This window comes from Salvelinus sp. IW2-2015, unplaced genomic scaffold (assembly GCF_002910315.2).
Source record: "Salvelinus sp. IW2-2015 unplaced genomic scaffold, ASM291031v2 Un_scaffold3706, whole genome shotgun sequence".
Taxonomy (NCBI): domain Eukaryota; kingdom Metazoa; phylum Chordata; class Actinopteri; order Salmoniformes; family Salmonidae; genus Salvelinus; species Salvelinus sp. IW2-2015.
Window position 1 is genome coordinate 38,340 of NW_019944983.1, and position 12,489 is coordinate 50,828.

The following is a 12,489-nucleotide window of genomic DNA, read 5'->3' on the forward strand; positions in this document are numbered from 1 at the left end:
GTAGTTACAACTCCAGTAGAAGGTAGTACAAACTCCAAGTAGAAGGAGTAAAACTCTAGAGAAGGTGAGTACAACTCTTAGTAGAACGGTAAGGTACAACTCTAGTAGAAGGTAGTACAAACTCTAGTAGAAGTGTAGTTACAACTCTAGTAGAAGGTAGTACAATCTAGTAGAAGGTAGTACAACAGTAGAAGTAGCTCAACCCAGTAGAAAGGTAGTACAACTCTAGTAGAAGGTAGTACAACTCTAGTAGAAGGTAGTACAACTCTAGTAGAATAGTAAAAGTAAGTACAACTCTAGTAGAGGTAGTACAACTCTAGTAGAAGGTAGTACAACTCTAGTAGAAGGTAGTACAACTCTAGTAGAGGTAGTACAACTAGTAGACGGTAGTACAACCTATAGAAGTAGTACACTTAGTAGAAGGTAGTACAACACTCTAGTTAGAAGGTAGTACAAACTCTAGTAGAAGGTAGTAACAACTCAGTAGAAGGTAGATACACTCTAGTAGAAGGTAGTACAACTCTAGCTAGAAGTAGAGTAAACTCTAGTAGAAGGTAGTACAACTCCAGTAGAAAGGTAGTACAACTCTAGTAGAAGGTAGTACAACTCTAGTAGAAGGTAGTACAACTCTAGTAGAAGTAGTACAACTCTCGTGGTAGAAGGCTAGTACAACTCTAGTAGAAGGTAGTACAAACTCTAGTAAGAAGGTAGTACAACTCCAGTAGAAGGTAGTACAACCTAGTAGAAGGTAGTACAACTTCTAGAAGGTAGCTCAATAGTAAGTACAAACTCTTAGTAGAAGGCTAGTACAACTCCAGTAGAAGTAGTACAACTCCAGTAGAAGGTAGTACAACTCTAGTAGAAGTAGTACAACTTAGTAGAAGGTAGTACAACTAGTAGAAGTTAGACAACTCTTAGTGAGGTGTACAAGACTCTAGTAGAAGGTAGTACAACTCTAGTAGAAGGTAGTACAACTCTAGTAGAAGGTAGTACAACCTAGTAGAAGGTAGTACAACTCGAGTACAACTCTAGTAGAAGGTAGTACAACTCTAGTAGAAGGTAGTACAACTCTAGTAGAAGTAGTTACACTCTAGTATAAGGTAGTACACACTCTAGTAGAAGGTAGTACAACTCTAGTAGAAAGGTAGTACAACTCTAGTTAAGGTAGTTACACTTCTAGTAGAAGGTAGTACAACTCTAGTAGAAGGTAGTACAAACTCTAGTAGAAGGTTTAGTACAACTCTAGTAGAAGGTAGTACAACTCCAGTCAGAGGTAGTACAACTCCAGTAGAAGGTGATACAACTCTAGTAGAAAGGTAGTATCTAGTAGAAGTAGTTACAACTCTAGTAGAAGGTAGTAACAACTCTAGTAGAAGGTAGTACACACTCCAGTAGAAGGTAGTACAACTCTAGTAGAAGTAGTACCACTCCAGTGAAGTAGTACAACTCCAGTAGAAGGTAGTACAACTCTTAGTAGAAGGTAGTACAACTCAGTAGAAGGTAGTACAACTCTAGTAGAAGGTAGTAAACGTAGTATAACAACTCTAGATAGAAGTAGTACAACTAGTAGAAGTAGTACAACTCTAGTAGAAGGTAGTACAACTCTAGTAGAAGGTAGTACAACTCTAGTAGGGTAGTACAACTAGTAGAAGGTACTCTACTCTATTAGAGTACTAGTGGTTGAACTGTCACTGTACAGGAAAATAACTAGATCTGTAGAACATGTACAAGAGTCACAATGCATCAACTATTTTATCATGTCTCTCCGTAACCAGCACTTACCAGTCTGTAGGACACAGTGGTCAGATGGTCTCTCCGTAACCCAGCACTTACCAGTCTGCAGGACACAGTGGTCAGATGGTCTCTCCATAACCAGCACTTACCAGTCTGGGACACAGTGGTCAGATGGTCTCTCCGTAACCAGCACTTACCAGTCTGAGGACACAGTGGTCAGATGGTCTCTCCGTAACCCAGCACTTACCAGTCTGCAGGACACAGTGGTCAGATGTCTCTCCGTAACCCAGCACTTACCAGTCTGCAGGACACAGTGGTCAGATGGTCTCTCCGTAACCCAGCACTTACCAGTCTGCAGGACACAGTGGTCAGATGGTCTCTCCGTAACCCAGCACTTACCAGTCTTGCAGGACACAGTGGTCAGATCGTCTCTCCGTAACTCAGCACTTACCAGTCTGCAGGACACAGTGGTCAGATGGTCTCTCCGTAACCCAGCACTTACCAGTCTGCAGGACACAGTGGTCAGATGGTCTCTCCGTAACCCAGCACTTACCAGTCTGTAGGACACAGTGGTCAGATCGTCTCTCCGTAACTCAGCACTTACCAGTCTGCAGGACACAGTGGTCAGATGGTCTCGGAGTGTCTGCGTCCCAAATGACACCCTATTCCCCACATAGGGCTCTGCTCAACAGCAGTGCACTAAGGAGCCCAGTCTAAACTAGTGCACTATATGTAGTAAATAGTGTTCCATTTGGGACATAGCCAGTGTCTCTACTGGGTTCTTTCAAATTTAACTCTAAAGGGTTCTCATCAACGAAACCATTGGACTTACTGTTTGCTCTACATTTCTCAAGTACCTCCCAAAATATAGCCACTAAAACTAAACCCATGTAGGGAAAAGTGACATTCAGAAATCAAATAAAAGATAGTGAATGTTTAGTGTCTGTTTTGATTTTGGTACTGTTAAATAATTGTTTTGTTTAAAAGAGAAAAGACTGTTGGTTTAGTGTCTTCAGATGAAGAGGTAGTGTTATCTGCTGTACTGAATACAGACATCTGGGGCTGATGGTCTAATATCCGGTCACATAAACATACAGCAACATAATGCTTCTCTACAGCCATTACTACACCTTACAACCTTACCGCGCTCACCTGACTACCTTGTCAGGTGTTCACAACAGGACAAACCTTCTGCCTGTACCCCTCAGAGCTCAGCACTTCTAAGATTCACAGTTCTACCACTCTGGACTATTAAACGTAGTGATTTATCTCCACCTTAGTCCTGTGTTGTTATAATGGCTTACAAAGTAGCACTGGACAGAACTCCTCACTTCCGCCTCTTTACTGCAAAGGAATACAGAGATTCTGAGTGGAGACCTCTGGACAGACAGGGCTGTCTCCAGGAGGACAGTCTGTAGACCTCTGGACAGACAGGACTGTCTCCAGGAGGACAGTCTGTAACCATCTGGACAGACAGGACTGTCTCCAGGGAGAGACAGTCTGTAGACCTTCTGGACAGACAGGGCTGTCTCCAGGAGGACATCTGTAGACCTCTGGGACAGGACAGGGCTGTCTCCAGGAAGGCAGTCTGTAGACCTCTGGACAGACAGGACTGTCTCCAGGAGGACAGTCTGTAGACCTCTGGACAGACAGGACTGTCTCCAGGAGGACAGTCTGTAGACCTCTGGAAGACAGGGCTGTCTCCAGGAGGACAGTCTGTAGACCTCTGGACAGACAGGGCTGTCTCCAGGGGGGACAGTTGACCGGAACAGTCTCGTAGACACCTCTGGCAGACAGGGCTGTCTCCAGAGGACAGTCTGTAGACCTCTGGGACAGACAGGGCTGTCTCCAGGAGGACAGTCTGTGAGACCTCTGGACAGACAGGACTGTCTCCAGGAGGACAGTCTGTAGACCTACAGACAGGGCTGTCTCCAGGAGGAGACCTCTGGACAGACAGGCGTTCCAGAGGACAGTCTGTAGACTCTGGACAGACAGGGCTGTCTCCAGGAAGGACAGTCTGTAGACCTCTGGACAGCACAGGGGCTGTCTCCAGGAGCAGTCTGTTAGACCTCTGACAGACAGGACTGTCTCCAGGAGGACAGTCTGTAGACCTCTGGACAGACAGGCTGTCTCCAGGAGGACAGTCTGTAGACCTCTGGACAGACAGGGCTGTCTCAGAGGACAGTCTGTAGACCTTGGAACAGATCAGGGCTGTCTCCAGGAGGACAGTCTGTAGACCTCTGGACAGACATGGGCTGTTCTCCAGGAGGACAGCTGTAGACCTCTGGCAGACAGGGCTGTCTCCAGGAGGACCAGTCTGTAACCTCTGGACAGACGGGCTGTCTCCAGAGGACCGGTCTGTAGACTCTCGGACAGACAGGGCTGTCTCCAGGAGGACAGTCTGTAGACCTCTGGACAGACCAGGGCTGTCTCCAGGAGGACAGTCTGTAGACCTGCTGGACAGAACAGGACTGTCTCCAGGAGGACAGTCTGTAGACCTCTGGACAGACAGGACTGTCTCCAGGAGACAGTCTGAGACCTCTGGACAGACAGGCACTGTCTCCAGGAGGACAGTCTGTAGACCTCTGTGACAGACAGGACTGTCTCCAGGAGGACAGTCTGTAGACCTCTGGACAGACAGGACTGTCTCCAGGAGACAGTCTGTAGACCTCTGGACAGACAGGCTGTCTCCAGGAGGACACGTCTGTAGAACCTCTGGACAGACAGGAGCTGTTCCCAGGAGGACAGTCTGTCAGACCTCTGGACAGACAGGACTGTCTCCAGGAGGACAGTCTGTAGACCTCGTGGACAGACAGGCTGTCTCCAGGTGAGGACAATGCTGTAGACCTCTGGACAGACAGGACTGTCTCCAGGAGGACAGCCTGTAGACCTCTGGACAGACAGGGCTGTCTCCAGGAGGACAGTCTGTAGACCTCTGGACAGACAGGGCTGTCTCCAGGAGGACAGTCTGTAGACCTCTGGACAGACAGGGCTGTCTCCAGGAGGACAGTCTGTAGACCTCTGGACAGACAGGGACTGTCTCCAGGAGGACAGTCTGTAGACCTCTGGACAGACAGACTGTCTCCAGGAGGACAGTCTGTAGGACCTGGACACAGGCTGTCTCCAGGAGGACAGTCTGTAGACCCTCTGACAGACAGGCACTGTCTCCAGGGAGGGACAGTCTGTAGACCTCTGGACAGACAGGACTGTCTCCAGGAGGACAGTCTGTAGACCTCTGGACAGACAGGACTGTCTCCAGGAGGACAGTCTGTAGACCTCTGGACAGACAGGGCTGTCTCCAGGAGGACAGTCTGTAGACCTCTGGACAGACAGGGCTGTCTCCAGGAGGACAGTCTGTAGACCTCTGGACAGACAGGACTGTCTCCAGGAGGACAGTCTGTAGACCTCTGGACAGACAGGACTGTCTCCAGGAGGACAGTCTGTAGACCTCTGGACAGACAGGGGCTGTCTCCAGGAGGACAGTGCTGTAGACCTCTGGACAGACAGGACTGTCTCCAGGGAGACAGCTGTAGACCTCTGGACAGACCAGGATGTCTCCAGGAGGACAGTCTGTAGAACCTCTGGACAGACAGGGCTATCTCCAAGGAGGCAGTCTGTAGACCCTGGACAGACAGGGCTGTCTCCAGGAGGACAGTCTGTAGACCCTGACAGACGAGGCTGTCTCCAGGAGGACAGTCTGTAGACCTCTGGACAGACAGGACTGTCTCCAGGAGACAGTCTGTAGACCTCTGGACAGGACAGGGCTGTTCTCCAGGAGGACAGTCTGTAGACCCAGTTCATTTAATAACTAGTCCATAGATAGAGTCTGTACTGCAGTTCATTTACATATACTAGTCCATAGATAAGAGTCTGTACTACGTTATTTAGATATCTAGTCCATTAGATTACAGAGTCTGTACTGCATTTCATTCTTATATACTGTCATCAGATTACAGAGTCTGTACTGCAGTCATTTATATACTGAGTCCATAGACTACAGAGTCTGTACTGCAGTAATTTAATATACTAGTCCATAGATTACAGAGTCTGTACTGCAGTACATTTAATATACTAGTCCATAGATTACAGTCTGTACTACAGTTAATTTAATATACTAGTCCATAGATTACAGAGTCTGTATACAGTTAATTTAATATCTAGTCCATAGACTACAGAGTCTGTACTACAGCTCTCATAATTAATATACTGTCCATAGACTACAAGAGTCTGTACTGCACTTCAGCCCTATTGAGGAGGATCCATATCCTAGACAGCGTTTCACCATGGAGATATCTGTATACAGCTCGACTCACAACCTAACACAACCCTTACCTCACCCTTTTAAATTTCAACTTCAATGAGATAACAGAGTTGGGATGTCCCAAGGATCCCGGATTGACCAACCGTTGCTAACCAGCCTGGATCAGAGCATAAAGAAAGTATTTCAAAAAGTTATTATTCTGGGTTTCTTGGTTCTAAGAGTTTCTTCTTCTGCGTTTTCTGTGTTCTAGAGTTCTTCCCGTCCAAGAGTTTCTCTTCTGGGTTTCTGTGTTCTCAAGGTTTCTTCTCTGGGTTTTCCTGTGTTCAAGAGTTTCTTCTTCTGGGTTTTCTGTGTTCTAGTTTCTTCTTCTGGTTTCTGTGTTCTAAGAGTTTCTTCTTCTGGGTTCTCTGTGTTCTAAGAGTCTCTTCTTCTGGGTTTCTCTGTGTTCTAAGAGTTTCTTCTCGGTTCTCTGTGTTCTAAGAGTGCTTCTTCTGGGTTCTCTGTGTTCTAAGAGTTTCTTTCTTCTGGGTTTTCTGTGTTCTAAGAGTTTCTTCTTCTGGGTTTTCTGTGTTCTAAGAGTTTCTTCTCTGGGTTCTCCGGTTTCTAAGAGTTTCTTCTTCTGGGTTCTCTCTGTGTTCTAAGATTTTTTTCTTCTTCTGGGTTCTCTGGGTTCTAAAAGAGTTTTCTTCTTCTGGGTTTCTGGTTCTAAGAGTTTCTTCTTCTGGGTTTCTGGGTTCTAAGAGTTTTCCTTATTTTTGGGCCACTTAAAAACATTTTACGTGAGTGTGAGTCTTATTAATAATAACGAATAAACTACATGCGCTGGGTTGTTTACTTGTTCCTTTCATTGCAAATGTCCTCACTGTCTAGACAGACAAGTGTAAATATTCAATTTAGATAGAAAACATATGGTACCTTAGAAAGGGACATTAAAAGCGCTCCTAGAAACACACCTGCTGCCATAAGGACTCATAGACAACACCTGCTCATACAGGCTCAAGACAACACCTGCTCCATAAGGATCATATTAAGAATACGAGAACACTCCTCCAAAAGGACTCATAGAGAAACACCTGACTCCATAAGGATCATAGTAGAATGAGAACAGCCGTGCTCCATAAGGACTCATATAGAATTAGAGACTGCTCCAAAAGGACTCATAGAGAAAACTGCTCCTAAGGACTCATATAGAAATAGAGACACCTGCTCCATAAGGACTCAATAGAATAGACAACACCTGCTCCATAAGGACTCTTAGAATACGAGACACCTGCCCCATAAGGACTCATGTAGATGACAACCCCTGCTCCATAAGGACTCATATAGAATAGGCAACACCTGCTCTCATAAGGACTCATATAGAATAGCAACACCTGCCTCCATAAGGACGCATATAGAATGAAACACCTGCTCCATAAGGCACCATATAGAATAGAGAACCTCTCCATAAGGACTCATATAGAATAGACCACACCTTGCTCCATAAGGACTCTATAGAATGACAACACGCTCCATAAGGACTCATATAAACAGAGAACCCCTTCCAATAGGACTCATATGAATAGACAACACCTGCTCCATAAGACTCATATAGAATAGACAACCCTGCTCCCATAAGGACCATATAGAATAGACACAACACCTGCTCCCATAAGGACTCATACAGAATAGAGAACACTGCTCCATAAGACTCATATAGATAGAGAACACTGCTCCATGAAGGACTCATATAGAATATGACAACCACTGCTCATAAGGACTCATATAGGAATAGACAACACCTGCTCCATAAGGACTCAATAGAATAGACAACACCTGCTCCATAAGGACTCATATAGAATAGACAACCCTGCTCCATCAAGGATCTATAGAAGAGAGCACCTGCTCCAATAAAGGACTCATGTAGAATAGACAAACACTGCCATAAGGACTCATATAGAAAGACAAACACCTGCTTCCATAAGGACTACAACTCATAAGGACTATACGAAAGCAACCTGCTCCATAAGGACTCATATAGAATAACACTGATGGACAACACCTGCTCCATAAGGACTCATATAGAAAGAGAACACAACTGCTCCATAAGGACTCATATAGAATAGACACACTGCTCATAAGGACTCAATAGAATAGACAACACCTGCTCCATAAGGACTCATATGAGAATAGACAACACCTGCTCCATAAGGACTCAAATAAGAATAGACACAACTGCTTCCATAGGACTCATATAGAATAGACAACACCTGCTCCATAAGGACTCATATAGAAAGACAACACCTGCTCCATAAGGACTCATAATAGATTAGACAACACTCCTCATAAGGACTCATATAGAAGAGACACCTGCTCCATAAGGACTCATGTAAAATATACACACCTGCTCCTAAGGACTGCATATAGAATAGACAACCCTGCTCCATAAGGACTCAAATAGAATAGACAACACCTGCTCCATAGGACTCATATAGAATAGACAACACCTGCTCCATAAGGATCATATAGAATAGACGCACCTGCTCCATAAGGACTCATATAGAATAACAACACTCTCCATAAGGACTCATATAGAATAACAACACCTGCTCCATAAGGACTCATATAGAATCGACAACACCTGCTCCATAAGGCCTCATTTAGAATAGACAACACCTGCTCCATAAGGACTCATTATGAATAGACAACACCTGCTCCAAAGGACTCATATAGAATAGACAACCCATGCTCCATAAGGACTCATATAGAATAGACAAACACTGCTCCTAGGCTCATATAGAATAGACAAACCTCTCCGCCATGCTTTATGGTGGGAACCACACATGTGGAGATCATCCGTTCACTACTATGCGTTCTCACAAAAGACAACGGCGGTTGGAACAAACTCCAAATTTGGACTCATCAGACAAAGGACAGATTTCCACCGGTCTAATTCCAATGCTCGTGTTTCTGACCCAAGCAAGTCTTCGTCTTCTAATTGGTGTCCTTTAGTATTGGTTTCTTTGCAGCAATTTTACCATGAAGGCCTGTTCACGCAGTCTCCTCTGAACAGGTGATGTTTGAAGATGTGTCTGTTTATTGGACTCTGTGAAGCATTTATTTGGGCTGCAATTTCTGAGGCTGGTAAACTCTAATGAATTATCCTCTGCAGCAGAGTAACTCTGGGTCTTCCTTCCCTGTGGCGGTCCTCATAAGAACCAGTTTTCATCATAGCCCTTGAATGGTTTTTGCGACACTTGAGGAAACTTTAAAAGTTCTTGAAGATGATCCGTATTGATGCCTCATGGCTTAAAGTAATGATGGCCTGTTCATTTTCTTTGCTTATTTTTAATTTTATCTCTGGTTTATAGGCTCAAGATTACTGCTTACAATAGATGTAGGATAAAACGATGGTATTCAGTGCAATTAGAGGCACATAAATGAAGTTACTTACATTGGTTTGCCAATGCCCCTAAGATCATGTACATTTGATGCAGTCATTATGACAACTCATTGCACAATGGTAGGATTAACTGACTGGTCTGTGATTCATGGAACCCAGACCGAGGGTGATTGACCGTCAGATCTTGAACTTCTTCCATTTTCTAATAATTGCGCCCACAGTTGTTGCCTTCTCACCAAGCTGCTTGCCTATTGTCCTGTCGACCATCCCAGCCTGTGCAGGTCTACAATTTATCATTCTGATGTCCTTAACACTCTCTCTGGTCTTGGCACTTGTGGAGAGGTTGGAATCTGTTTGATTGAGTGTGTGGACAGGTGTCTTTTATACAGGTAACCGAGTTCAAACAGGTGCAGTTAATACAGGTAATGTGGAGAACAGGAGGGCTTCTTAAAGAAAAACTAACAGGTCTGTGAGAGCCGGAATTCTAACTGGTTGGTAGGTGATCAAATCTTACGTCATGCAATAAAATGCAAATTAATTACTTAAAAATCAATACAATGTGATTTCTGGATTTTTGTTTTAGATCCGTTCTCACGTTGAAGTGTACCTATGATAAAAAATTACAGACTCTACACATGCTTTGTAAGTCGGAACCTGCAAAATCGGCAGTGTATCAAATACTTGTTCTCCCCACTGTATGTGATTTGACGACATTTTATCTGTGACCAATGACATTGAGTCTTCTTGGATGGGCACTTCTAATGTAACTCTACGGCAGCACCCGAGGGGCTTGAATGTGAGCTCTCTGAATACTTTCTGAATGCACTGTATGGGCTGAGATTACCTAAAAAACAGGCCACTTCGATAGAGCTATGACTTTTTTGTACCAGGTTAGGAGAATTTTCACTGCAGGTTATTAAGAGAATAAGGTTAAGAAAAGGGGGTTAAAACGTACAAGGTTAGGGGACAGTGGAAGAGGCAAGAGGGTTTACTCCACCCAAAATCTGTCCACCAAAATAACACCATGAAGTGAGGAAGTATGTTGCATTGAGAAATCCCATGCAGCCTTCAAGTTGAAACGCTGGAACGTGAGATGGGATCATCTCAATCATTATTTCGATGTAGCCATACATTTCTGAATTTCTAACAATTGGGTGGGTGTGGCTTCGTGACAAAGAGCAGCTGCTCACCGATTTGACGTCTCCAGCACAGTTCCGCCTTCAACACATCACTTGATCTGATTGAATTTAGGCCTCATGCTCTTTAAGCTAATTCAGTGATGTTTGTGTTCGGGTGYATTTTGCTGAATAATGTATTCATGTATACATTCTATATTTTGGTTAAAGAATTTATTAAAGAAATGTAAGTACTCTTCAGAAAGCCAGTGGGACAGTAGAGCATAGTGTCATAGTGGGTCAGTTATAACACCAGTTCAGATCTTATAAAGAAAAAGGCAAAAAAAGAATTGTATTAACTTGAGAGAATTCTACGTAGACGTACAGACGTAAATTCATACCAATCATTTAAACCAAGTTGAAAACACAGAGACCAATCATTTAAACCAAGTTGACAACACAGAGACAAATCATTTAAACCAAGTTGACAACACAGAGCCATACAGAGACCAATCATTTAAAACAAAGAGAGAGATCAAACCACCTCAACCATTGTTCAGTCACTACTGAGAAATGGTTTCAGTACCTGTAATGGTTTCAGTACCTGTAAGGTGATCGTCTACCATGTAGACTATCTAGACAGAGAGAATGCTACTGTAATGTCCAGAGGTTAAAGGATACGTTTTGGATTTTGACAATGAAGCCAGTTATCTACTTCCCCAGTCAGATAAATGGTGTCCAGGTCGATCTACTCCCAGTCAGAAAATGGTGTCCAGGTCGATCTACTTCCCCGTCAGATAAATGCGTTCCAGGTCGATCTACTTCCCCAGTCAGATAAATGGTGTCCAGGTGCGATCTACTTCCCCAGTCAGATAAATGGTGTCCAGGTCGAATTACTTCCCCAGTCAAAAATGGTGTCCAGGGGTTCGTCTTGTGTGCCAGTTTGAAGGAAGATGCCTAACTAGAGACAGCACAATGGACAGGAGTACAGTGTCTTCGGAAAGTATTCAGACCCCTCCGACTTCATCAGATTTTGTACGTTAGCCTTATTCTAAAAATTGATTAATAAATAACATTCTCAGCAATCTACACCCAATACTCAATAACGTCAAAGCGGAAACAGGTTTAGACATTTTTGCAAAATGTATTAAAAATAAAACAGAAATACCTTATTTACATAAGTATTCCAGACCTTTGCTATGAGACTCGAAATTGAGCTCAGGTGCTTCCCGTTTCCATTGACCATACCTTGAGATGTTGCTAAACTTGATTGGAGTCCAACCTGTGAAAAAATTATATTAATTGGACATGATTTGGAAAGGCACACACCTGTCTATATGAGGTCCCACAGTTGACAGTGCATGTCAGAGCAAAAACGGCAGGTAGCCTAGTGGTTAGAGCATTGGGCCAGTAACCAGCAGGTGGCCTAGTGGTTAGAGCATTGGGCAGTAACCAGCAGGTGGCCTATGGTTAGAGTGTTGGGCAGTAACCAGCAGGTAGCCTAGTGGTTAGGGCATTGGGCCATGTAACCAGCAGGTAGCCTTGTGGTTGGCATTGGGCAGTAACCAGCAGGTAGCCTAGTGGTTAGGGCATTGACAGTAACCAGCAGGTAGCCTAGTGGTTAGGAGTGTTTGGGCCAGTAACCAAAAGGTTGCTAGATCGAATCCCCGAGCTGACAAGATAAAAATCTGTCGTTTCTGCCCCTGAACAGGCAGTTAACCCACCGTTCCTAGTCCTTCATTGTAAATAAGAAAGTTCTTAACTGACTTGTTAAATAAAAAAAACAAGCCATGATGTCGAAGGATTTGTCCGTAGAGCTCCAGAACAGGATTGTGTCGAGGCACAGATCTGGGGAAGGGTACAACACATCTGCCAGCAGTGAAGGTCCCCAACAACACAGTGGCCTCCATCATTCTGAAATGGAAGAAGGTCGGAACCACCAAGACTCTTCCTAGAGCTGGCCGCGCCGGCCAAACTGAGCAATCTGGGAGAAGGGC

General features: G+C 44.3%; 1 long non-coding RNA gene across 2 annotated transcripts; it reads left to right on the plus strand.

Annotated features, from left to right (window-relative positions):
* The first annotated feature begins 6,037 nt into the window (after positions 1-6,037).
* Positions 6,038-6,623, plus strand: LOC139025995 (uncharacterized). Of its 2 annotated transcripts, none has more exons than XR_011477694.1 (3): positions 6,038-6,246; positions 6,324-6,415; positions 6,477-6,623. It is a non-coding gene; the product is annotated as an uncharacterized lncRNA (long non-coding RNA). The 2 variants fall into 2 exon arrangements; XR_011477695.1 differs by having other exon boundaries at positions 6,510-6,623.
* Positions 6,624-12,489: the final 5,866 nt, after the last annotated feature.